Source organism: Sceloporus undulatus, chromosome 6 (assembly GCF_019175285.1).
Source record: "Sceloporus undulatus isolate JIND9_A2432 ecotype Alabama chromosome 6, SceUnd_v1.1, whole genome shotgun sequence".
NCBI classification, from domain to species: domain Eukaryota; kingdom Metazoa; phylum Chordata; class Lepidosauria; order Squamata; family Phrynosomatidae; genus Sceloporus; species Sceloporus undulatus.
This window is the reverse complement of record NC_056527.1, coordinates 78030473-78058089: the sequence shown is the minus strand read 5'-3', so window position 1 is coordinate 78058089 and position 27617 is coordinate 78030473.

The window sequence follows — 27617 nt, the reverse complement described above, 5'->3', positions numbered from 1 at the left end:
TTTCCCGCAAACGCATGAATGTCATGGGGGAAATGCCCTTTTAAACCCGCAATTTCCTTCATGTGATAAAGTCCATAGTCCAATATAGGACCCCACTGCAAAGTGGCTAAATTTAGTATTTTTGCATTCATACAAAAGCAGGGGTAGTTGTTTTGGGCAAAAGACAAAGTCTGAAATCCATATTGTGGTAATATTTCTGTTATAACATCCCAAAAGGCCATTTTAAAAAAAATCTCGGTGCAGGCTTTAGACAAAGTTTCATCAGCAGGCAAAAATGTTAAAAATCATTTAGGAGAGAGAGAAGGAAGGGATAATATTGAAGCCATGTGTACTGCATTTTATAAAGCTATCATCACAATATCAGCATGAAAATATAAACTGTCACCAGATCTCATATGACCTGCAGTGTTATTTTATGTATATCTAGCTGCATAGCAGAGGCACTAAGAGATGTACAGAGCATCCTGCAGAAGCACTTTGAAAACAGAAATTGTAAAACTAGATATATATATATATTTAGGCAGGACAACATGGTTTCTGAAACTATAGCACTAGACCAGTTGCCAGGTCCACAGCAATTGAAGTAGTCTTTCCCTAGCTGATAATCTAAGTGGAAACAGATGTGACAAACATGATCTTAATGCTGAATGCCCCTTTATGAGTCAAATATATGCTCTTTGTTCCTGTCTTCCTAATCAGTTTCTACATCACCCATGTCCTTTATTTCTTCCAAGCTTCTGTCAGTTGCCCTCAGAGTAAAAGTAGGCAGAATATACTACTGATGGATTTCTTAATGATTTGCAATATATCAACACAAGTGTTACAGACAGGGTTGCCAGTTGAGGATTGTCCCAGACCCTGATGTTTGTGGGCCGATAGCTGAGAGTCAGGGATGGCCTCTGGTGATGTCATTATTATGTATTTAGTACGAATTCTAGTTCCTCACAGCTTGCCATTCACACACACACACACACTTTCCTATTTTGATTTTGAAAGAAAGACCTAAATCTTAGCTAAAGGGACTGTTCACACATCAAGGTGGAATGAAGAGATTATTTACATGCTTATGGAGGTGGGATAAGAAACATTTACACTAGCCTACTTGAGGACTGGACTATGAGGATTATCATATGAGGGATGGAACATCATTGTCCCATCCCTGTCCCGTTCTTCCCGCCCCATCGCAGGAAGGACTATCACACTTGACCTGCCATTAACCTGCCATTAACCCAGCAGGGCAGTGCAAGTCACTTTCACACTGCAGCGAGCTGAAAAGCACTTTCAGCTGTCACCTACAGTCTTTCGCATTAATGGCTTAACCCATTAATGCCATGATGGCTGAAAGTGCTTTCAGCCAACATCTGAAAACGTTTTTCAGATGTCTGCAGTACGAAAGTTATTTGTGCAATCACTTTCACTCGGGTCATGGACGAGATAAGGACGGAGAAGCGATCCCATCCCTATCCCATCCTCCATGTGATAATCTCCAAAGACTTTAGGTAACATGGTTCATGTATCTACATGGCAATAGAAATGCACTAGGTGACCATGGGAAAATCACATTCTCTCATCCTCAGAGGAAGGCAAGGGCAAACCCTGTCTGAAAAAAACCTGGGATAACCCAGTGATAGGTTCACCTTAGAGTCACCATAAGTCAAAAACAACTTGAAAGCACACCACCATCACCACCACAACAACTTTGCTTCTAGAGAGAAGGTGGATGCAGAGGAAGAGCACAAAGCATGACCTCCCTCTGCACATTGCCATCATTTGGTACATCATTTCATAATCCTGAAGTCTGCCCACTTAGAGCATTATGTCACGACTATAAGGTTTTATTGTGATATTTCTTTCTTTTCTAAAAGTGTCCTTTTCCCTGTTAAGAGTGAGGTAGCACAAACCATTCCCACTTACCAAACGCTCAATCCTTGTGCTCAGTTCTATAAATTCTCCTGAAGTCTGTTTTTCGAAACCAGGATTGTATGGCTCATTAGTGATTCTAAAAGAAGCATTGTAATAGAACAGTTTTTGATCTGCATGAAGAGATGAAAAAAATGAAAAAGTTAATGATGCTCAGCTTTTCTTTTTGAATATGGGGTCATGGTATCAAATGATCTGCAAGAATGTGACACAGTTAAGTTCTCACTGACACATGTGTATGTCAGGGGCTCTTTTGCACTATACAATTATAGCACTGTGATTCCACTTTCACTACCATTTTAACATCCTATGATGTTCAAACGTTTTCCCTCTAAACTGCCCTTACAGTTAACAGGTCTCAAGGTCTGATTTGAAACCTCATTGTTATTGCTTCACACGAAGCTGCCTTATACTGAGTCAGACCATTGGTCCATCTAGCCCAGTATTGTCAGTTCTAGCTGGCAGCAGCTCTCCGAGATTTCAGTCAAGGATCTTTTCCTAGCTCTGTCTAGAAATCCTGTATTAACCAGGCACAATCATGCTTAGCTTCCAAAACCATCTTAGACTGGATGTGTTCTAAATAAAGCACCAATTTCAGAGTGTTAAGCCAGTGTTAGAGCATTAGCTGTTTATTGTTCAGGTTAAGAGTTCTGCCACTTGCCACAGACATCCACACAGACACACATGCACTTCCATCAGGCTTTAGTCTTGACAAGTCATATGCAACTAGATTCTTCTCTTGACTCATCAGCCACCATTATCTGCCCCCTTCCCACCATTACCACAAGGTGCTGCCCTTAATCTGCAAGTCTACATTAGCTCTACACTTCCAGGTCAATACGCTTCAGAAGATCAGGCAGTGCTCCATGTGGAGGAGCATAAGAAAATAAAGAACCCCAGATATCACAGAAACATAGAGCTTCAAGGCAGGAAAATGGTGCTGGCTTCAGAACTGGCTATCTGAAATGACTGCCTCCCAAATGGCCTTGCAGAAAGTGGTCCAACTAGAATGGGAATGGACAACCACATCAAAAAGCAGACCTGGTGGAAATTAATGGCCAGGAGCCCCTTAATCAATACGCTTGTCCCTCCATATTTGTGGCTTTGACTTTTGCGGATTTAATTATTCACAGATTTTATTAATATGTTCTCTCTAGGAATTTCTAGGTCCTCCAGCACAACTCTGTGGGTAACTTTAACCAAACGCCACACTGAAGGACTTAGGGAGAAGACTCCACTAGGCATTTGTAGCTCCTCCAGAGCAATTCTAGGTTCAATGTCTGGCAAATGTTGACCACAGAGTTTCGCTGGAGAACCTAGAGATTCCCATAGAGGTGTTCTCTCAGGTAAAAACAGTTTGTTTTGTTTTGTTATTTGTTTTGTTATTTATTATTTTTCCACATTCATGAGGGTCCTGTGAATTTAACCCCAGCGAATGTGTGTGTTTGGGGGGGGGGGACTAGTGTATATATATTATTGCTCTTTTTAGTCTTCCTGGAGTATGCACCCTGGAGTAAAGCCTACCTTCAGCATCAACCTGAAAGAGATATCTCTGTTCCCTGAAGGATTTGAAAATGAAGAGCAGTTGCGGTCAAACAGACTGATGATAATAATGGATGCACTCACCATACACGAAAAAATATACAAGCAACCCGATGACAATGGCTAAGACCGCCAACACTGCTAGACAATCACAAGGCAATCATCCATGGCTGCAGGTCATTCGTCCTTGTTTGCTTTGCTGGCCTAGCCATTTCTGAGAAGAATGGACAAAAGTAAGGTTTGGCGTAGGATATACAATAGAAATCTCTCAAAGGGATGGTAGCAACAAATCCTTTCACTGGGGAACAATTAGAATTAGTAACAGAAAAAATCTCAGTCAACATTGGAATACGGGCTATGAAAGCATGGACGTTTTTGCAAGCAGACCTTGGGATTCAATTGTAAACGGGAAATGTATGCATTGTACTCAGGGCAATGTATTTTATAAGAGAGTCTTCCAGTCAATGAATTTTTTTCTGTTTCTCCATTGTTAGTTAAAGCAATCATTTTTTAATTTGGACCCATGTTCTAACAAAGCTCTATTTCATGCATTTGCCCTTAAGCATTATCATCCTTGTGCTTGAAAGTTGACTCCAATCTCCTGGCTTTAACATGCACTGGATAGGAATTCAAATGAAAGAGTGATTACGCTATACAGATACATAAGCCTACTGGTAGTTTCCAACTAGAATCAACCCATTTGGATAAATGGATTTTACATAAGGGTTGAGTTCCCTTTCTCTCATTTTATTTAACAGGGTTAGTTTAGTTTGTGATTAGCATTTAGCTTAACATCATGGCCCCCGTGACTTAAAACACCATTATCGGCTTCGAATCACGGACGGAAAGCCTAAAATCCCCAAGGCTGGCTCCCTTCTAAACCTACACACCACTAACCAACAGGATAGTAGAGCAGCCCTGTCGCTTCTCCCCAACGTGAGGATAAGGCAAGGGAGAAGAATCTCTGAATGACTCAAAGTCTTTAATTACCAAGACATCCCTCATTTCTGGTATGTGCGGTTCAGTTAAATCACTGGCCCCATTTTCCCTGTTTTCTCTTGTGTAAGACAGTGGTGATGTCTGAAATCAGTACATATGCAATGGAGTAGCGTCCTTTCTTCTTTCCCTCCTCGAAGCATGTCCCTCTGAATAGTAAACCTTTCCTGAAAGTATTGGACTTGCAATTTATTGTATAATTAGGACACCAACCTCTAGTTGTGAGGGCACGATTCTAAAGCATTCTTACAAATGCTTACAGATTCAAGGCACTACGGGGCGGATAAGTGAGTTACTAAGTGTAAGTTAATAAAATAATAATTCCAACATGTCGGCCTAGCATAGTAGGTCAGAATCCATGCAGAGATTGACCAAGAGGCTGGTTCTCTGATTAGTGCGAGTGCTGGATATGGCAAGATAGGGTGGCTAGAAGATGATGGATCGGATCGAGAGTAGTGTGCAAAACCAGGGGCAGTGAATTTTCCAGTCCGTCTCCCACCCTGGAACTCCTTGTTGCTATCCAACACAGATGTAGGCGCCAGTGGGGGTGAGATGGAGAGCAATTGTCCCTCCAAATAAATTCATAGTCCCGCCCCAACACATTTTTTTTCTTGTTCTTCTTCAGTCCCAAAATTCTTCTAGTAGGCAGAGAAGTGAGACAATGGGAAAAGTGTTTCCACCCCTGTCCTCACATAGTTCCCTTCATACGTTGCATGCCAGTTTACTTTGGATGCCACATTGTGTTACTAAGGCGGGTTACAAACCGCCATAAAGTACGTATTCACACGTAAATACTAGGGTTTAGGAAGGGCGGTGGCGTCCCACCCCCCTAACGCCTAGTACGTGCGACCTTGGATGCCTCCACAGCATCATGACTTCACCGCAGGAAGAACTCCTGTTGGAGTCCTTCTTTTTTCTCCCACGGGAATCAGCGGGGGTTTGGTTGGCTGCGCGGCTCGCCTTCCCTCAGAGAGCATACAGCAGACAGCAAGTGCCGGCAACCGCCGGCAAAGTGGGGGCGGGCTGTAACACACACACCTAAATGCCCAATAAAGTTTTTAAAATGATACATTGCTAAGTATACATTCCTTCAACAGTGTTATTATAGTCATAAGTGCTAAGTGGCTATAACACTTTAGAGTACTAAGGAGATTATCACACCCACCTCTTTCCCTCGTTGCTGTCCACAGGAATAAAAATAAAATGGTAACATACACTTGTAAACACTGCTACCCACCACCCGGGCAGTCTCTTTCATTCATGAGAACAGGGATGCTGCACCCCCCATCAACATTCTCTTCTTACTTCCCTTAAGCCCACCTACCCAGCAACCTTTAGGGTTTTTTAACTTTGTTAAAAAAAAAAGTCCAACTTTTGTGCAATTCGGAGCTCTGCACCTGCAATGTAAGCTTGTAAAGTTTTTTAAAACTTCCGGTGAGACTACAGAGCTCTGGATTGCATGAAAAAGCTGAAGGAATAAAGAAAATAAAGATGGGAGGGGTAAAGGAAGGATCGTGAACTGCCCAAGGAGTAACTTTTACAATTGAGGCACTATGGGATTGCGATGGTCATTCAAAAGGTGTTCCCCTCCATGAATGAAAAGGGAAGGGTAAGAGGACAGAGGACCTTCTGCAGTGGTGCATCTCATGCATCAGAATGCCAAATCCGCTTCCTCCCTAGCAAAATCAGGGTTAAAATCCACATTTGGTAATCTGTCTAAATGTATAAGAATGGAAATATGATCAAATAACTGCTCAATCTTGTAACCAGAATGTAATGAGGAAAGGAAGTTCTGTAGAAAAACTCTGTGACAAAGAGTCATCACCTTTCGACCCAACAGTGGAAATGTACAAAAGTACAGAATAATCAGACAATGAATACAGATATGAGAAGGTCAGTTCATCTTTAATATGGTCATAGACCAGCACAGATAAATGGGGGATGCAAATAAAAGATAAGGTAGGAAGAACAAGGTAAAGACGCATCAAACAATATTTAAAATACCTTTGAAAATCCAGTGTGACAAGGGTAAAGTTTGTTACGACCTACTGTGGAAGGCCAATGCCTGATGAATTTTAACTGCAGCTGCACAAGAATCGGCAACATTTATGTTTATTTCAGGGTTGGTGTTCAAAAGCAGCAAAGATTTGTTTAAATTGACTAGTGGGTCTTAAATGTTTAGGCAGTAGAAGTGAAATAAGTCTGAAGTGGATATCCCCCTGTAATATGACACGGACTCAAACACACTTCTTTGATCACGGGACTCAGCATGCCTCCTGTGACTCTGGTCTATTTGACCAGGTCACAGAAGCCAAACATGGAATTTAACCCCGGCCCTATCAGAACTCCAGACTGTGTGGGGTTAGAAGTCATCCGCTGCAGTGGTTTTAAAAAGTCATAGCAGTTCCAAAAATTAAGGAAAATAACAGGAAGCAGGATATGGGTAGTACAGGGATGAGGTTCCACAAAATCCTAAGGCGTTTAGCCAGTTTGGATTAGCTTTCCCAAGAGCTTCAGCACACTGTAACTAAAAAGTGGATTAATTTCAAGCAGTACAGGGAACCCTTAGTAAATCTGCTGGGGTTTGGTTCCAGAGGCTAATCCCTTAATAACAATGGCATAGTAAAATGGTCATCCCGCCTAAAACCCAGGTAACACAAGCCACACTCGCGGCTGGCCGATTTGCCAAGTCGGAAGCAAATAGACTTTGTAAATTGGCACGGCGTGTAGCTTGTTTCAGGGGTACGCCGTCGTGGGCGGCTTCAGCGGAATTTTCCCTGGAGAATATCCAACTGATTCCAGAATCAACTTGAAAACAGCAGGGGATACTCGCCTTGTGTCATAATTGGATAATCTCTCTAGCCTAGTTTCCACCAGTGGTACTACGGTCATGCAAGAACACGAAATCAAGGGAAGAAGTAAATTGTTTAGATGTCCAAATGGTCTGTACAGTTAATAGTATAACTTAGTCTGTACATGTTTAAAAATGACAATTGGATCCTCCAGAATGGACAAATGTCATTTGATTGATCATTTGCCAGTTTGGGTAGGGAATCTGTCATGTGTAGCTTTTTTAATTGAATATGTCCTTTTTATACAACATGTCTTGTCCTGCATAGGACAAAAGGCCGAGGTTTCCCCCCAGGTCGTGTGGTGTCCCTGTGTCAGACAATGTGCAAGCCTAAACCCGAGTTTCTTATAGACAATCTGGATAATGTTCTGCTGTTCAACATCAGAACTGGGGTATAACGCATTTAAACAAAATTTAAAAACATATACTTACTCCAGATCTTCAGCGAAGATCCAGAGCCTTCGTTCCTGCAGCATGACACTTTCTGCACTGGTGTCCCTGTTGAGCCATCCACATATACACTGCTGTCACCAGTTGATCACTTTGAGGTCAGAACATGGTGTCCAGTCCTGCAATCATCGTTGAGTGTGGTAAGTGATCCCAACAGCAGCAGACATGAGCCTACAACATGGAGCTTCCCTGAGTAAATCGACCACAAAATAATTAGAAATCATAAAAGAGCATAATAGGGGTTCACACCCCTGCACACTTCTCCCGTGAGTAAAAGGAAGATCCGCATATTACCAAATGGCAGCTCCATGATGAGGTTAACCGTATAGGGAGAAGTGAGCCCTGATGCCGCCATGACGATTAAACTCAGGGAGAACACACAGGGGTGTGAACCCCGATCATGGCGTCTTTTACAATTTCTAATGATGTCAATGGCTATTTAATCACTGAAGCCTCCCGTGTGAAAGAGTCTCTGTGGGCAGCTCGTGGGAAGCTGTGCAGACAGCTCCCCCCCACACAGAAAAATGGAGGGCCAGTAATGGTAAAGGGAAGATTGAGGCAGCTCTGAGGCCAGGAGACTCCACCTGCCCCCAAGTAGCCTGGTCCCCACAAACAAGGCCTTACGCCTATGAATTGGGCCATACAGACAGGAGGCCAAAATAAAGCTGCTTGGGTCAATTGGAGGTATGCCTTTAAATGATGCATGTGTCCTATAGGCCAAAAGCTGCGATCCAGTCCTGAGGATGAAAGTGGTGCTTTAATGTAGCTTCCAGCCATCTTAGGAACACATGCATCATTTAAACAGCAGACTTCCAAAGTGACCCCAAAGCACTTTATTTTGGGCCCTGTCTGTACGGGCCCTAACTTAAGTTGTATGTTTTTTAATAGGGCTACTGTAGATGCAACTAAATCTGACTGTACAATCCTCTTTTAGTAACATTTTTCTTTTAAAATCGATGTGTAAATGAATGTATCTAATAATGGGTAGCCAATGAGATGGAGGAAGGGAATTCCAAGAAATATGTTGTCAGTCTCCCCCTTAAAAACATTTCAGGGTAGTTTCTATCTGGATCTGTAGGTGGAACATTAAGGAACCTGGATCCTCATATGGACTAGCAAAAGGGCTGGGGCAACCTGTCCCCGAAAACACCTCTCCTCAGATGCAGTTATTGGGCCATGACATGGTGAAGGTGTTAGGTGTCCTCTTTTCAGATCCCTGAACCTCATGTCCTCTTAATTTCCTGTTCCTTTCTTCCTCGCTATGAGCTTATGAATGCACATATATGCAGAATGGGCAAATAAAAATGCTCACTAAGAAAAAAGCAACCAAACAAGGAAACTTTCTTGTTGCGATAAAAGCTCACAGCTGAAATCATTGCCCGCAGACAGGAATAAGCAACACTGCCCTGTGCAGTGGGGTCAACATAAAGCACCAAGGCCTGGACCTTGTTCACACCTCTTAGCATGTTTGGGGGGTGGCCACCTACGTCAGGTGGTCACCTTGGTCACCCAGCTTAATTCACACCACAGAAGGATAGCCTCCTTATGTGTGCTGGCAGCCAGAAAAGGTGATGTTGCGGGTTTTGGGAGGGGGGGTGTATACACACATTCCACAGTCAAGCAGGCAATCTGTCATTGTCTGTAGGCACATTTATAAAAATGCAGGTGAGCAATCAGAATTAAAAGAAAACAAAAGGCTATTTTTGAAACAAAAAAAAATAATTGTGAATAATGTGATATCAAGGTGGGAATAAAAAAAATGAAACAGCTAACGCATGCTAACAAGAGAAAACCCTCTACCTCTTTGCGTTGCTATCTAATTTCCCCATCTTCCTCTTCTCACGGATAGAAAGGCGATGTATAGAGTTGGGTGGCATTTGCATAGTTATGACACTATTGTGGCAAGCATGGGACACCCTCTCACAGAATAGGCAGGAAGGAACACTAGTCCGGTTTATTATTTTATGAATAAAGCATGGAGAACTATTTAAAGAACTTCCATATTACTCTCACTGACCAGCGTAACTGTTTTGTGTTAGTTCACAGTTCAGGTGTGCCATAGTTTTTGTGCGATCCGTGCATGAGTAATCAATGCATGTATTAACCAAATATACGTGTACCTTTGCCAAAATTAAGAAATACTAGAATCATACTGAATTATACAGAATGCCTCTCATTTCTCTTTCTAGTTTAAAATCTGAAAAATTACCATTTGGGTGACATAATTTTTAAAGTCAATAGCAGGAGGCATCCTTTTTCCTCAATTTCTATTGGGAAAGTCATATTTGGCTGTCATTGGAACGACCGCCATTAAGAAGCCACCTTTCCCGATGGAAGTCAGGGTGGTAGTGCCGAGTCAAAATGCAATGTGCGTGTAGCTAACAGATATAACTAAAGTGTAAACTAACAAGACCAGAACAGAACAGCAGGGACTGGACAGTCACAGACCCTTCAATCGGCCCAGTTTGGCAGGGAACCAAATTAAACCTCTGACCTCATCCCCAATTTTATACACCTACTGTTAAAATGAACCCAGTTTTCTCTCTCCTCTTCCCCATTTGTACTCAGCTTACTGAATACTACAAATTGAGTTCAAGTCCAAAGTAATTTGCACGCAATTATTCGGCGTGGGAGAAAGAGGATAGAAGCCTACCTTTCCCTGTAAGCTCAGCAAAGCATACGCTTGCAGCCACTCCTAGCTTGCTTTGTTCTTCCTTGTCAAATAATTTTGCAATCTGTGACAAACATCTGATGTTGTCTTTGGCCGCAGATGTCTTTGTTTCATTGTGAAATGCGGGACAAATGCAGGTCAAAATCAGGGATGCTACTGTGCCTCTGTGCGCACAGGCATTGGCTGCTGTAAGCAGCAGCTCCCGCTGTCTGTTCATCATTTGCATTAACTTTTCATCTGAGAATAAGTAGTTTGGTCCATTCATTAGTATCAAAGTCCTCCTGCAAACTGGTCCACAGCACTGCTTGCTCTCTTCAGATTCACTGCCGCCTTCTTTGACTTCTGTTGGGGTAAGTGCATTTGTCAAACCTCCTCTCGCAGTGTGGTGGATAATGCCAACTTCTAACCTTACCTATTGCAGGAGGTTTGCGCCTGTTCGTTTGCTGAATCACATTGCTTGAGGGCGTTCTTGCTTCATTCTTCTTCTATTCTTTCATCCAACAAGAAGATGCTCCCACAACAGTGCCTCTGCAGAGGTAGGAGTGGGAGTGACAACTCTTCCACATACGCCCTCGAAATCTATGCTGCTCTATTCTACGCTTCCCTTTTGGAGTCTGCAGAAAAACAAGTGTGACGTCTTCATTTTAATTTTTTTGTACTTAGTCAAAAATGTTACTTAATGCTAAACAACCCTGTTGGAGTTGTGCAGGTAAGCGGAGGTTAAAGAAGCTTTTTTTGTCCGACCCCTGTGGTCATTCCAACGCAAGCTACCAACTCAATCTGAGTGACATGGGGGGACCACACCAACCACAGAAAACCCATCCCTAGGATAATCCATTTAGACCTTAGATGTATAACATATCCTAAGCAAGTGCCTCACGTTGCTGTGATTGCACTGTGATTGTCACTTCACTGCTACCTCAATAGTGCTTTGGCAACCTGAATTTTCCTTTGCGATACCATTAGTAACATTTCCTAACTGAGAAAGCCAAGGTTTGCTTTCTTTTCTTTAAAAATTCAAAGACCTTGTTAGGAACCTGATACCAGCTGCTTGATGAAGTGACTAAGCTGTCCTCTAAGGGTTGGAGAAGAGGGTGGAATCAGGAAGGATAATGTGACACCGAAAAGGGGTAATCGGGAGTTAAGCAAAGGGGATAATCAGAAAATGCAGAGAGAAAGAAAAAAATCAATTCAGAGATGGATCTGAAATGTGGCCCATTTGGGGGGGTGGGGGCTATGTGACCATGTTCAGGAAGAGTTTAGTGGTGACATTGCCAGCAACTGTGGCGTGGGCAGCTTCAGAGAATCTAGCATGGAAAAGTGACTGAGTTTGGGTATATATATACTTCCATGCCAGCATGCTCTGACGATGCCACCATAGATCTGGTGAAACATCAGGATAAACTCTTCCAGAACACAGCCACAAGCTCAAAAAACCCACAAAACTTGGATGCTGGCCATTAAAGCCTTCTACTTCTCATTGAACCCATTATTGTTGGGATGTTCTGTTTCGCATTGCAGCATACAACACAGTCTATCACCCCAACATTGGCCCACCATGCTTTTAGTTCTCTGTCCTCCACATTAACTATGGCACATTTGTATTGAAGAGAAACAATAAAAATAATCTTTCATTAGAGATATGATTAACTGAGGTAGCTTTGGGCAATGCTTCACAAGGTGTACATATACAGTTTGTGCAGACTGATAAAATGCCCTAAAAAAAGCATTTTTACGTCATTATACAAGAGTCTTTTTTGCCTGGATCAAATAATATCAAATTTGATTGCTGAGAATTAGCCGGGGGGGGGGGTGACCACTACAGAACACTGATGCTATGTTATATACATTAAGATTGTGTTCCTGTATAATGTGTTTATCGTGAACCGTGTGACCATTGGCAATTTAGACAGAAAAAGAGGGATGCTGAAAGTCTTGCAAATTTCTACATGTTTCAGTTCCACATGAATGTGAGAAACTTTCCTAGGCATTATTCAGATATCGAATCAGTACAGTCAATTGTGTTACAATGGCACTCTTGTTTGTTGTTGTTGTTTTGGTGTTTTTTTGCTGCTTTCGGCCGACTTCGATACATGGCATAACCCTGTGGATGAGACTGGCCAAGCCCCACTATATCCGCTGTTATGCTTAGGTTTGTACATTCGGCCACATGCCTTCCCTAATTGTATATAGGTGTAGTCCTTCCTCTCTTTCTACGGTCGTCCCATTTCCCTATCATTAGTGGTCTTTGGAGTGAGTCATGCATCTCATGTATGGCCCAGTACAGACAGCCTCAATTTAATCATCTTGGCTTCCGAGGAGAGTTCAGGCCTGATCTGTTAAGGACCCATTTGTTGTCTTTTCTGCTCTCCATGGTATCCCACACTCTATTCAAGCATACATTAAAGGTGTTGATTTTCTTTTTCTTCCTGTCTGCTTTCTACACTGTCCAGCTCTTTACATCTATACCGGTGAATGGAGAATGCAGTGGAATTAGACATTCTAAACTTTAGTGCTCAGTCCGTATAGCTTTACGTTTAAAACTTTAGTTAGGATCTGTTGATTTCTTCATCACTGTCCTTCCATTCCCAGTCTGCTTCTGATTTCCTACGGCATCTCCTTCTGGTCAATTTTGAGCTCAAAGAACACAGGAAATATGTAATTATGTTTGTATATCAGATTTACAGAGGGCAGGAGTATGGGGTTGTTATCTACGGGTCTTTATCCAGACTATCAATCATGTCCTTCCCTTCCTCCCTTCTCTCCCCCAGGCCCTATCCGTACATCTTAGTACTCTTCCTCCATGACATGTTTAATGGTCAAATTCAGGCTCCAAAGAATGGGGGGATCACACAACAAAGCGTAAGCTGGCATGTGTGGTAACAGGAGCAGAAGTACAGCCATCGCTCCAAATCAGTCGTGTACGTAGAATTTAGAACAAACAACCGGCCTTCTTGTTAAACCAAAACAAGGCATGTGTGAACCAGACCCTGAAGAAAAGGGCTTATCCCGAACTGCAGAAATATCTTTTTATTTTTTTTCTTTTCAGTCCTGTCTAAATCATGGCTGGAGATCCATTATACTATGAAGACTATAGATTTCTAATATAAAGGCAATGGTTGACTACCATTGTGGCCACAGCATATGACACTTGGGGCTGGAATATAGCATCGCCAAAACCTGGATTTGTTTTTTTGATGACATACAGTGAGAGCACAGCTTCCCCCTCTGACACATCAAATGATTATTGTGTTTTCACAAGGATTACAACCCTTGGGATAATTAGTCATCAGTGCGGAGCAATGGAAGTAATTATCTCTCAATCTACGGGATTCATGAGAAGCATGCTTTTGGAACAGCTAAATTAATGAACATTAGCATGTTTGTCCTGATTTGGCTAAAAAAATAGCTTCCCACTTTGTAACAGAGAAAAACAAAGCAAAACAAAACCGAAAAATTCATGGGCTGTATTGATTCTAAAGGTCATATTCAATTCACTTAGCATTTTTTTGTTAATTTGTAGTCATGTGTCAGTACTGTGTAATGTGCAAACCTATGAATTTGGTAATGCAGATTTCAATTTGACCATATGGCTTAATAAACCTGTGTTGTTTAACGGTCATTTGGACACATGGTAAACAAATGTTATATGCTCTGATTTTTTAAATTCAGTTTCACAAATTAATTACTCAGAGCCAGGGTCTTGTGAGAGATGACACGTTTGGTTTGCAAAGTTAAAACTGAAACTTTAACTTCAGCTATAGAACTAAGGATGGTATCTGTCATAGACTGGAATGTTATTGTTGGGCCCGCTGGATTCGGCAACATTTTAAGTATAATAATGAAGGCAGTGTTAGTAGAAAGGGTTGTCTTGTGGGCATTGTTACAGCTCTATGGAAATGGATTGAATTTGTACCGTGGTCATTTCCATCAATGGGAGGCCGAGCCTTGTAATGTTTTCCTTCGCCATCGTCGCATCCACCAAGAATGCCATTCCTGGCACAAAGTGCACGCCCACCCAGCATTGCAGCACAGCAGGCCTTCACAATTTTTTTTGAGGCTGGAAAAATACCCGCAAAAAGAGGAATAGGAAGCAACATCATAGGGACATTATAGCAACATGATATGGGATGTGGTGGCTCAGCAGTTAAGATGCTGACACTATCACTGCAAGATCGTCAGGTCGCTCCCTACTAGTCCCAGCTATCTGTCTCACCTAGGACTTCAAAAGCATGTAAAAGTGCAGAGATAAATGGTACCACTTCAGTTTGGAAGTACAGCGTTAGGTGAGTTGTGCTGGACACAATAGACCACAGAGTAGTCCTTTGAAATGAATGCTGGATCTCAGCTAGTACCGAGACAGCACTGGGCCCCTAACAGTCAGGACACCCCTTGAGACCGGCCAAGGTTCACCTTTACTCCTGACCTTACCTTTAGGAGCAACATTGCTTATGTTCACCCAGTTGAATCACAGGCTTAGTGACATCCATGTGGGGGGGGGGAACTATTGAGAGGGTTCAACACAGCCTGCCCCACAACAACCCTACTGCTTTGCCTCTTATGGCCTTTCATTGGCATGAAGGTGGTGCTCATCCCGCCATCACCCTTGACACAGCCCCTTGGCTTCCCATAGAGGGAACTACTGGGCTAGCAACAAGCCAAGAGGGGCATGGTCATCCCTCTGCCAATGTGCCACGCTGCGTCAGCTCTACTATGGGCCAGAGAGCCGGGGCTGTGGCAAAGCCAGAGATCACATTCAACTCTCTGTCAGCAGGAGGAAAAACCCATCGGCAGTTTTAACCCCTCCTTGGGGTTTCACCCTGATGTTAGTCCACGCCTGCCAAACCTGCCAGTGACGCCACGGTATTTACCTAATCATGAACCCAGGGAAACATATATGGCGAGGTCATGTATACTTGTGTTTTAAAACAAAATTATTACAATGCTTCGCAACATGCCAGAGCCAGAATATTAGTTTCATAAAACGGTGGCGGGGGTGCCGAATGTGGGGGGCGTTAAGTAGTCCTTGTCATGCAAAGGTTGTTGTTGGTTGTGGAATGTCGTGAATAATCGCTTCCGAAATATTGGCCATCAAATAGTTGCTTCCGTAGAGGGCAGTGACAGTGTGTTTGGCTTCACTAATGCTACGAACGAAACTTGAAGATGTTTGCGCGTGCACGGCCTGGGTGCACTGCCTGACATAGATTCAGTGGCTGTCCATTCTCTGCCTTTCCTCCTCACCAAGGTGAGTCGCGGGGTCCAGGCCACGGGGGACGGGGGAGGGGGGCAAAAGAATAACAAAACCATGGGTGCTAGTTGGTCACTGGGTAAGACAGGGTGGTGAGGGGTAGGTGCGCTTGTGCCAAAGATCTTGACCATGAGTGTTGTGTATTTGGGAGGGGGGGCTGGGGGTTTGAGGATGTTTGGGGCCATGTTTGCATAAAGGTTATGAGGATACAGTGGAGGATGGAACCAAATCTAAACATAAAATTCAAGGTTATGTTTTCCTTAATATATACATAGCCTGAATGTAAGAACTTTATACAATATTTTTAATAAAGGGTTGTGCAGAAACCAGTTGTTTGTAGCTGGTGTGCAGGCCATTAGAAAAAAAAGGGTGCAGTTTTAGGGGGTTGTATATCCACCCATGAAAAAAGTTGGGTGCTGGCTGAGTTTTGGAGCATGTGTCAGATGTCAAAATAAGATACGTCAACCTGTATTGGTGAGAATCTTTCGTGCCAACTATGTCTTTTTGCAAAGTGAACCTGCTAGGGAAGGTACAGATTCAGGATATAGGAGATCCATAAGAAAAAGCAACTAAAACATTCTTCAGGAAGCTTCGGTGAAGTTTAGCTAGCCACGATTGGAAAGGGAAGCTGGACGAGATGGCCTTTTCTGTACCCACAAGGCATTTATCATTCTCTTATTTATGAACACATCCACTCCCCCCCCCCCGGCGTGGTTGAATGATTACATCCCTAGGAAGTTTTCTCCTGCGCAATCCACTGAGAATTACAAATAAGGGTTCCCAAGAGAAGGGCGTTGTTTTTCAAGTTAAACAAACACAGAAACTCCAGGATATACTGCATCCCCAGTAACAGCCCAACATTGGTCCATTCATGAGGGGGTTTTTTTGGGAAGTGTGAAGTTTTTTAAAAGGGCAAAAGCCTCAAAGTGCATAAGGTTGGGTCTGAAAAGTAGCGCATGAAAGGGAAAATTATCGTGCTTTTGAAGAGTGGTCAAGTACATAAGCCAGGACGTGACTTTCTTGCAACAGGGCTAGAGACGAATTTTTAAACAAGAAAAGAAGATGAAATGATTGAGGAGGATACAACAATACAGGGTGTTCTCGTATGATCCGAGAAGGGAAATGTAATAAATGTAACAAATGTGCAACTGGTTTTTTCTTGAGGGATTTTGTCTCTTTCTACACAACAATTGTTGTGTTGCTTGTGGGCAGAAATCAGGAAGGGTGTCAAAATACAGCATATGGGGATCGCCTCATCAGTAAAATTGTCGATTTTAAGTTCCGAGTATGGGGCACAAACAGGGGTCTCAGTCAGACCTCAGGCAAGAGTAAGCCAAATATGAATGAATTCAACAGTTTCCTATTGCCTTTAATGGTAGTTTACAAAAAAGAGATTTCAGCAGTACAAGCTTTTCATGTTCCTGTCTTTTAAGTCAGTTTACAAAGATGAGGCCCGCTTTCTGTGCCCCCTCTCATATAATTCCACCCCCTCGAATTGGGTTAATATGACTTGTTCCAGATAGACCAGACATTGCAGTTGTGTTGCCATAGAACAACTCTTCATTATAGGACCTGACCCAAGTGATAATCACTACGATAGCATTGACCCACGCAGCTTCGCTGCCCAGTCAGAAATTCCTTAAGGACCGTGGCAGATCACCCGTCATTCCCGAGGATGTCTAATACTGAGATGGACCCCTAAAGCCTGCGTATTACTCCTCCTCTCAGTGGAAAGAAGACATCTCCTGCTCAGGGAGTCCTTCTGAGTGGCAAGACCGTCAGGGAGTGGCCAGAACATGGGGAATAGAGGACGAAGAAGAAGCATTTCATGACGTCGGTTTCCTGTCAGGGAAAATGGTTAACAAAACGACAAACCCCCGTCCCCTTTGTAAACAATTATTTGGGGTAGAAGCCACCCTGGTGCGACACTCACAAAAATATTTAACAGGAATGCTAGACTTATACTTAAGAATCTAGTTATTTTTTCCTTTGGGTTGTGACTAAACCCAGGGGATCTCATTGTATGGGAGCCAGGTGGCATCACAGTAGCTCAGCTAAGTAGCGAAGTACTTTTGTACATGCTGGACCGGAGAATAATTTGATAGCACAGAACACAAATTTGGCAAGTCCGTTTGCATACACAGTTTCTTCCATGAGCTGTTTCCCGAATTGGAGAGCTGTTAATAATTGGAAACTGGGCACAACGATTCTAAATCAATGGAAAATCATCTGAAAATGTACAATAGATCCTGAGTAGACTTTCTGGATACTCAATCCGTCCTAAAATCACAAAGCCAATAGCTACTGGCACGCGATCTTCCCAGGTAAAAAAACTTGTAACCAATGATAAAGGGTAAGGGGCATTCAATACTGTCTCATGTGAGCCGTGGAGGTGAGGTCACGCAGACTTTTGCGTGTTGCTTCTAGCCCGAGTGTAACAGTGTTTTGTAATATAATTAGAACCTGTTGTAGGGAGTAGTTGACTCAGAATAGCAGGAACACTGCGTATGGGGGTGCTTAAAGCCAACTGTGGCGTAGTAGGGTGCAGGCGGGAAGCGGGGGGGGGGGGGGGGGGAAGAGTGAGAAGAGCTCTGAAGTCAATTGCTGAAGTGATAAGCAACACTTATAAAAAATCCCAGGGCTTCTGCTTCAGTGGGTGTACAATGGTGTTGGGTGGCGAGGCTTTTCTTCAGACCAATAATATTTGTGGTTCAAAAAATCAAATGCTAAAGATTAATCGATTATATATAGACGGAATGAATGTTAATACTTTAAGGAAGGATGTGGTCCTTTCGGTGGACAGTAAATGCAGGGGTGTGTGTTTGTGTGTCAGCCCTAAGAAACACTCGCGTGGGTTTCCTTGGCAAGAGTTTATTCAGGAAAGGGTTGGCCTTGCCTTCCTCAGGAGCTTGAATGGGACAGGGCCCAAGGTACCAGTGGCTGTGCCAGGGTCAGCAAGAGACGCACAATGGGTCCTGGAGTCCTGCCCAGCAAGTACTGGGGAATCCCGAGAGCAATGCGGCCTGGTAATGCAAGGTGTTACAGGAATAGGAGAAAGAAAGGTCTGCTATGAATTCACACCACGATACATTACATTAAATTGTAATGTACTTTGTGAAGGCGATTTAAATATGTAAAAGTGTAATTAACTTTGTGAATCGAATTGGCAATATGGTATCCAAGAAAGGTTAAGAAGTGACACTGCCAGAGGAACTGTAAACGTGGGTACGCGTGACAAATACCTCAGAATATTAACTGCTGCAAGCCTGGTGAGGCAGAATGGTGCTTGTGAATAGAAATCGAAGAATAATATCAGAAAATAATCACGTTTGGGATTAAGGGTAAAGCTCGTGTTGTGGTAAGCACAGTGACACTCGTGACTTGTGTCATGCCTCCTAACAAATATGTACTGGCATCAAGTCAAATCTATCCATTGTTTTGTGTTTGGTATGCCAAGGTGCATAATGATTGTTATGATGGGGTCCCCCCCGGGCTTGGTCAGAGTTCAGATTAGAATTGATACATACGGCAGGAAACGGGGAAAGATGGGAAGTTTGTTATGGATGGGCTGGAATGCGCACAAATGTAGGGGGTGAGTAGGTAGTGGGAGCATTGATAGTGTTGTGGATGGGTGGGGCTTAGGTTCTGACCAAAGAATACTTACTGGCACTTTCCTGTTGCTGGGCTTCAAGAAAAGCTTTTGTTCATCCTTAACTAAGAATTTTTCAAAGTGCAACCCCCACCCAAACCCGCCTTCAATCACTTGTAAAACTCCCTGAAACAATCCCTCAAAGGTTAGAGGAAGTGCAAGTGTCTGAAAGTAAAGTGCGCTTCCTCAATCGTAGGATCAATCCTCCCCCTTTGCGTCACTGAGATCATCGGGGAGCGGATTTTCCTATAACGCAAAGTGCGTACGAAGATAAATCCTTCACCTTGTGACATCAGATGCTAGAGGGAGATCTGATTGTGCCCTGACGAATTGAGTGAGGAAGCATTCCTAAGCTCCAGACAACAAAAACAACGGGTGCCTCCACCTTTGAGGGATGGTTCAGGAAATTTTAATAGCGATTCAGCAGGAATGAAAATCTCAAGACTGGTTGTCGTGATCACCAGTATAAGAGTCTAAGTACGGTGATGAACAATCAGTGGCAAGAACAGTACCAAGGGTATTATTAGTAAATCTTAGAATTATCTGCAAAAAAATATTTTAATATTTATTTTGTTGAAAAAATCCTTCTACAATTCTTCCGGGAGTAACCATCCTTGCTTTGGGGGGGCCTGTATACCTTTCACTAAGATACAGTGAGGTAAAATATGGTATGGGTCTGGAATGTGCGCTATGTCCAACTTAAAATAGTGCATAAGTAGATAGATGTTAGTCAGGCCATGTTGCATGTCCCAACCATCATTTTTCAGGCTGCATCCGTACGGCAGAAAAATAATCCCATTTTGACACCACCGGTAGACTGCCATGGCTCAAGTGCGATGCATTCTGGGAATTGTAGTTACATCAGAGACCACTTAGCCTTCTCTGTCAGAAGAACTCCAGTGCACAACAAACTACAAATTCCCAGGAGTCTATAGCACTCTGAGCTGTGGCAGCTGAACTACTCTCTTTTCCAGGATTGCTTTGCAAACGGCTGTTTAGTTCATCAAAAAATCAAAAAGGCATACAGCATAGTTCTTACTCCCCAGTAGCTCTATTTAATTAGATGCTAACTAAAAGATGATCCCACAATCCGCACATCCTCTCTCTCCTCTCTCCCCCTACCTTTTTTTCCCTCCTTTTTTCCCACTCACTGAAATTGCAGGAAGCATGAAAACAAACAAATAAACAAAACAACACAACCCAGACCCAAATAAACTGGAGTTCAACTTGGTATATGGGTATCTCCGTAAATTATTCTCTTCAAAAACCAGTTCTGTGCTAATAACGTCTTTCCATATCTTCATTTCCGAACTATACAAAAATAGAATAGGTTGTCCTACTGATTGTCAAGATAATGGTTTAACAAACATCAAAAATAGAGGGCAATTTATTTCTTTGTGTATAATAAATATAAACAATGAAACGTGCCCAAATGGCCGCATTTCCCCCCCCCACTGCCAAAGAACAGAACAACGACCCACCCTTGGTTGGCCCATATTTAGTCCTATGTCGGTGTTGACACATGACAGTCGTGTGGTCTGGAGTGTTGGATCGAACAACTCTGGACGACCAGCTTCACATTGCACAAACTCATCCCTAAAATCTGGCTCAATGATCTTAAGCCAGTCAAGTGTTTCTCACTCTGAGCAGGGTATGGACCCCCCCCTCGGACGCATCTGCCCCACCAAATCCTACGAGGGGATAGCCCTAAACCGAAGCTACTACTTGAAGCTCATAACTAGTGATGACCCATGAAAAGACAACAACTAATACTAATTTAAGTGTGAATCCCGCCTTCTACACAATTTACAAATTGGAGATATTCATAACAGGAAAAAGCCTTCTGAGATCAAACTTATACGGATGAGTATCCGCTTAGCGAAGGCGTGTGACCGGACGATGTTTGGGATCAGATCACGGCTTTTGTGGACTTTGGAATAAATGTTGCATTACAGAAAGGAAGATATTTTTTTGTTTGGGGCAGGGACGGACCCAAAGTTAAACATGAAAATTCATTCTAGTTTTAAACATACAACCTTAATAACACATAGCCCGGAGGGTAATTTTGGTACACTATATGTTTAACATAGTTTTTGTACGGAAACAAAGTGTTGTATACAAATCGAACATACAAAACGAATGGGTCACCATCTCAGCCCCCATAGTGGGACAATTTTGTGGGATTTTGGGATTATTTTAGATTTCGGAATTCCAGATGAAGGAGATGCCAGCCTGTATTTTAATTTTCATATGTCTGGTTTTATACGTAGTATCTTAGACTTTTGTTTCCAAGGTTCGGTTGGCTCTTTTATCATTGTTACATTTAACTGAAAGCTATGAATAATTATTTTCATTTAAATGTAACAACTTAGGGAGGATACATACAACCCACACCCAAAAAGGCGGCGGTCTACTATCCGCGCCTTGGTTTTTCTATGTGAGGGACTGTAGCAGACAAACCGAAAACGGCCTCCCTCGTGTAGCAAAAGAACCGCGCCAAAAAAGAAGTTCTTATCTGTGGCGCATTGGGGGACACTGGCAGTGCAAAAAACAATATGGGCGCACTCGTGGCATCAACAATGATTGCTGGACGTGCGGACACTAGGCATCCGTCATGTCAAAAGGCGTGTCCGCATTTCGGCAGCTCATGACGCCGAGAATGGGATGCAGCCGTCAGATCATGTGTCAAAATGGCGGGTGCCCATGTGTACAGGGGATGGAGTGCGGCCGCCTTTTGCCAAAGAGCCCTCATCAATACTAGGGGTGATGGGCATGTAATGGGGCGGTGCTCACTCGGCCAACCTAGCATTGACGAGGGCACACGTTATGTTTTGAGTAAGTATGTTAAAGTGCCAGATTTAATATCAATTATCATTTTCAGTTAACTTCCAGAGGTGATCTCTAACTTTCTTTTGTTGAGAGCAGAATCGTGCTTTTTATAGAGCAGAAAGCAAGGTCAATTTCATAGAAGCATAGAAATTGGAGAGTTGAAGAGACCACTAGGGCCATCCAGTCCAAACCCCCTGCCATGCAGAACCCAAATTAAAGCATACCCATGACAGAATGGCCATCCAGGCGTCGTTTAAAGACCTCCAAGGAAGGAGACACTCTCACCCTCCGAGGGAAAGATGCATTCCACTGGCGAACATCCCTTACTGTCAGAAGTTCCTCCTAATGTTGAGGATGGAATTCCTTTTCCTGTATCGGCATCCATTGTTGATCAGGGTCCTGTTCTCGGTGGAGCAAGCATGAAAACAAGCTTGCCCCCTCCTCAATATGACAGTCCTTCAAATATTTAAACAGGGCTAAATCATATCACCTCTTAATAACCTTCTTTTCTCAGGCTAACATCCCCATCCCCAGCTCCCTAAGAGTCTTCCTTCATAGGGCATGGTTTCTCAGACCTTCATCACCATTTTTGTCACCCCTCCTTTGGACACACTCCAGTTTTCTCAAATGTCTTTCTTTCTGAATTGTGGCACCCAGAACTGGAACACAAGATTCTAGGTGGGGGCCTGACCAAAGCAAATACAAGTGGCACATTACTTCTCTTGATCTAGACACTATAAGACTTCTATGATGCAGCATAAAATAGCATTGGCCTTTTTAGTCTGCCGCATCACACTGTTTACTCATGTTCATCTGTAGGCTACTTTGAATTCCTAGATCACCTTTCAACATGTAGTTTCATTCAAGCCAGGTGGTCCACCCTCATATATCTGTCATTTAGTTTTTCCGCGCCTAATGCATACCTTACATTCTTTCTCTGTGTTGAATTCATTTTGTTAGCTTTGTGGCCCAGCATGTTCCTTCCAGCATAATTTCAGGTCATTTTGAATCTTGAATCTGTCCTCTGGGTAGTAGCGATTTCCCTAATGTGGTGTCATCTATCTGCAATTGATAAGTTGCTCCATTCTTCATCCAGGTCCATTGATAAAGATGTTGAATAGCACTGGGCCCGGACAGAGCCCTGTGGTACCCCATTTGCACTTACTCTCACTTCTCTCCAGGAGGAACAGAATTTTGGCAACTAGCTAAACGCAAGTCCAAATGGATCATGCATGATGAGCATTTTTAAAACTTGCTGGCAATCACTTCTAGATAGTTCTCCTTTTTATAGATAAATAAATCTGGCATCATTACCATATGCCCAAACCAATTTAAGACGAAGCTAATGCGACAACTCTGACTATGCCCGAGGTTAATAAATATTGTTAGAAAATGTCCTAAACAACTCAACAAAAGGGACACCACATAGATGGTGTAGGCTGAAGTCATTTTCAGTATCTATGCCTGTTACAGGCAGCCAAAATAATGCTGCTTCAAGTCCCCACAGTGGAGGTTAGGGTGTTTCAACAATGATCAGGCGTCCTAAAGAGTCCAGAACACACCAAAGCCACGCTCCCAGTCCCCTTAGGCTGGAGCGTGCTTTGGTTCGACTTGACTCTTAGGATGAATGCATCATGGACATACATACCTCACTGTGACTTGGAAGCACATTATTTTGCTGTCTGTAACGGCCTAGAGGTCTAATTGTATTCCTGCATGCCAGCAGAAAAATTAATCTGATTTTTTCCCCTATCAGGAATAGTAAGCGTTAAAAAATCCTCATTTTCCCCTGGATGTTCACTACAATTCTTACAAAATGTATAAAGCCCATCAAGTTTTCCTCCTCATACCAGCAGCCATTATTTTCTGCTTTTCAAAGTATTTTTTAAAAGGACAGATTATATAGTTGGACCGTGGGAGCCAGTTCAAAAATTTAGGGGCCACCTTTCTGCTGCATAACCTGTGGCCTATATTACAGGAGTGATGGATGACAAAGTCAAATAAGTGCATCAGTAACACATAAATAGGGCTGGTGTGGCTTAGTGGTAAGATGTTGATTCTGAAATCATAAGGTCAGAAGGGTGGACAGTTTTGAGGCTCAAGAAGCATGAGTTTGCCGTCACGAGTCCGCAGCTTCTGCCAACCTAGCAGCTTAAAGCATGCAAATGCAAGTAATGTACTAATTCATTGGAAGAGAAACAGTGTTCTGTGCAGTCATGCTGGGCCAGAGGACCAGGAGATAACACAGACAATTCGATGTCTTCCGTAGTAAATGGAGATGATCAACACTCCCTACAGTCATTTACAACTAGATATTCTGTAAGAGACCGTAACCGTTACCTACACAATAAATAACATACAGAGGTGCAAAAAACACAGCAGAAAAATCTTCAAAGTTCATGCCAAACATAGGTGTTGAGCTACTGGATTGCTGTGTGGCCTTTGAACACTTGTGATCATGGTAGATTCGACTGCTATGGTTGGCATCCATTAGAAATAACACATAACTCTCTATCCTGAGTTTGAAAATATGGCCTTGTTAACCTTGTTGGACCAATTCATTTGCAGGGGGGGGGGGTGTCCCCAAGCATCTATGGCAACAACTTTTCCCTGTAACGGTAGGGGTGGCGTGAAGGATCAAGTAGTTTGGTCATCTTTTTTTTCTCATTATAGACGCTTCGCGTTGTATCTTATTATAGAGCAGGGTGTCAAATCCATAGGGATTCCAGAGTGTGATTTAATGGAGGTTGCGATGGATGTCCATGTCAGATTGGCCTGTTGACTATTTCTCAGGGGATGACCAGCACCCCATGAAAGGATGTCATAGGTAGGAGGAGCAAGCTTGTTTTCTGCGGCTCCAGAGAACAGGACCCGGAACAGTGGATGCAAAGACTTGCAGGAAAAGAGATGCCCCTGACATAGGAGGAACTTCCGACAGTAAGGGATGTTCGACAGTGGAATGCACCGCCCCGGAGGTGATAGAGTCTCCTTCCTTGGAGGTCGTTAGAACAGAGGCTGGATGGCCTCTGTCGGGGATCTTTGATTTGGATTTCCTGCATAGCCAGGGGTTGGACTGGAATGCCCTAGTGTCTCTTCCAACTCTGAGGATTTCTATTATTCTATGTCTGAAACGGAAAGTGGATAAAAGAGATATCTTGGTGTTGCACCGGATTATCCATTAGCTCCACTTCAACATGCGCCTTCATGTGTTTATTAGTATTAATATACAGTGGGACCGCCCCGGGATAACGAATGCGCCGCCTTACGAAATTTCCGGGTTACGAAAAAAATCCATTTAAAAAAACTTGTTCCGGGTTCGAAGGTTATTTCGGGTTACGAAAAATGTTTGTGCTTTTCGGGACGCGATTGCGCACGAAATCGCGGCTTTGCTCTCCGGGTTTCCCTTCTTTTGCAGTGGAGATCGCGTTTCCCCATATGGAGCCGCCTAATGGCTTTTTCGCCTTACGAAGAATGTGTTCGAGGATTGGAAGAAGAGCGGCGGGCGGAACGAATTAATTTCGTAACCCGGGGTACCCCTGTAATGGCAACCCCCAGTTTGCCAGACCTTGGAGTCCTGCTAGATTATCATTTGTCCCTTGCACCCTTTTATCATGGCAAATCAGAGGTATGTACTTCCATCTTTTAGACACCATCTAGGATCCTTAATTTTTTGAACCATTGAGCTTGCCCATTTGCTGTCAGGCTTGGTTATTTTCATTCCTGGACTATTGTACATAGCAGACTAACCAGGTTTTGGGTCTTCCTGCTTCTCTTTTCCCCCTCATTTAATCCATAATAGTACCATCCAGGTTGTTTTTAAATCTCACCTAAACTCCCCTAATAGTCACGTCTCAACTCCTCACAAATCCCCACTGATTGCAAACTTTCAGGGCCGGGCGCTGTGTTGTTGTGGAACAGTCTTCGTTTTTCTGTGCTGGAGAAGGATCTTGGTGTCCATTTCATAAAAAAAGGCTGAAAACCTTTCGCTTTAATAGTCCTGGAGAAAGTTGCTGAGTGTGCCTAAACTGGCTGAGATAGTAACAACTAGGCAGGGTGGTTGGGAATTTTACCTTTATTATATGGCAGTGTTTGTATTATTGTTTTGTTCTTGAGTATATGTATCGGTCGGTGTTCGGCCCTTGGTAAAAGGGCATTAGAATAAAAATTAGTTATTATTATTATTATTAGTAGTAGTATATTAGTATTTTAGTGGACCCTTGTTGTAATACGCTGGGGTTTGGTTTCCAAGATGCCCCGTGGTATAAACAAGATACTTAATGCTCAAGTCCCTTAAAGTAAATGACATACAAAATGTGTCCCTAATAAAAATAGGAAAATCAGGTAAAGTTAATACTTTTTTGAACAATTTTCAAATCCGTGTATGCTGAATCCATGTATAAAAAAATCCGTGGTATAAGAAGGGCCAACGGTATTATAATTGTTTGGTGTTGGTTGTTTGTTTTGTTGTTATTAATGAGCCCTGGTGGCGCAGGGTTAATCCGGTACTGCAGCCAGTCACTCAAAACCACAAGGTTGCGAGTTCAAGACCACAAAAGGGTCCCAACTCGACTCAGCTTGCATCCTTAAGAGGAGGTTCCTAAAATGAGTACCCAACTGTGGGGGCAAATTAGCTTACTTTGCGAATTAGCTTACTTGTCTGTTTCACCGATTTTTTTTTTATTGTTTCTTGACTTTGGAATAGCAGAAGGGTAGATAAAGAAAACAAAAAATTAAAATTATTTTATTATTATATTAATTATTATTATTATTATTATTTCAAGTATGACCCATGTTCAACTCTGCAACTTAGGTACATCCATCTATATGTTGATGCTAGAGCCTTGGGTTTGCTGTGTAGATTATTCAAGAATTAGGTTTTCCATGGCAGAGTGGCGATTCAAACTCTGGTTCTTTGAGTCTTCACATTACCCACTAAATCACACTGGCTGTCACTTAACGGAAAGTAATATCCGAATCTCATGCATTTTTACACAATTTGTCAGTAAGACACAAAAATGTTCATGCTACAGTACAGGGGTTGATCTTGGGGAAAAACAGTAACATTGGGTAGGCTGGGAAACACTCAGGGCAACCTCTTTCAGTCTGCCACAACGGGGTCCTCAACCCGTAAAGCAAACTGGAGCCATGTAACCAAATTGAACCACTTAGATGTCTGCCCCGGTTTAGATGAACCTAACCTTCCTGTCCCTACTATATTTTGCAGACCTTCCATGCCAAGGTAGGTATACACGTACTTTTACAAATGTTTGGTTCAACATATCTATGTTGGCTTTGCAGTGCAGTTTTACCCTGGGGAAAAAAGCGCGGTCTTAGTAATGTTTCGGTGCTCAAGTGTCATGTTAAGAAATATTAAGTTCGTCAACAAGTACCTGGTATCACCGTGCCTATGAGTCATCAGTTTTCATCAGTATGCACAGTTTGAAAATATGCTCTCTGGACT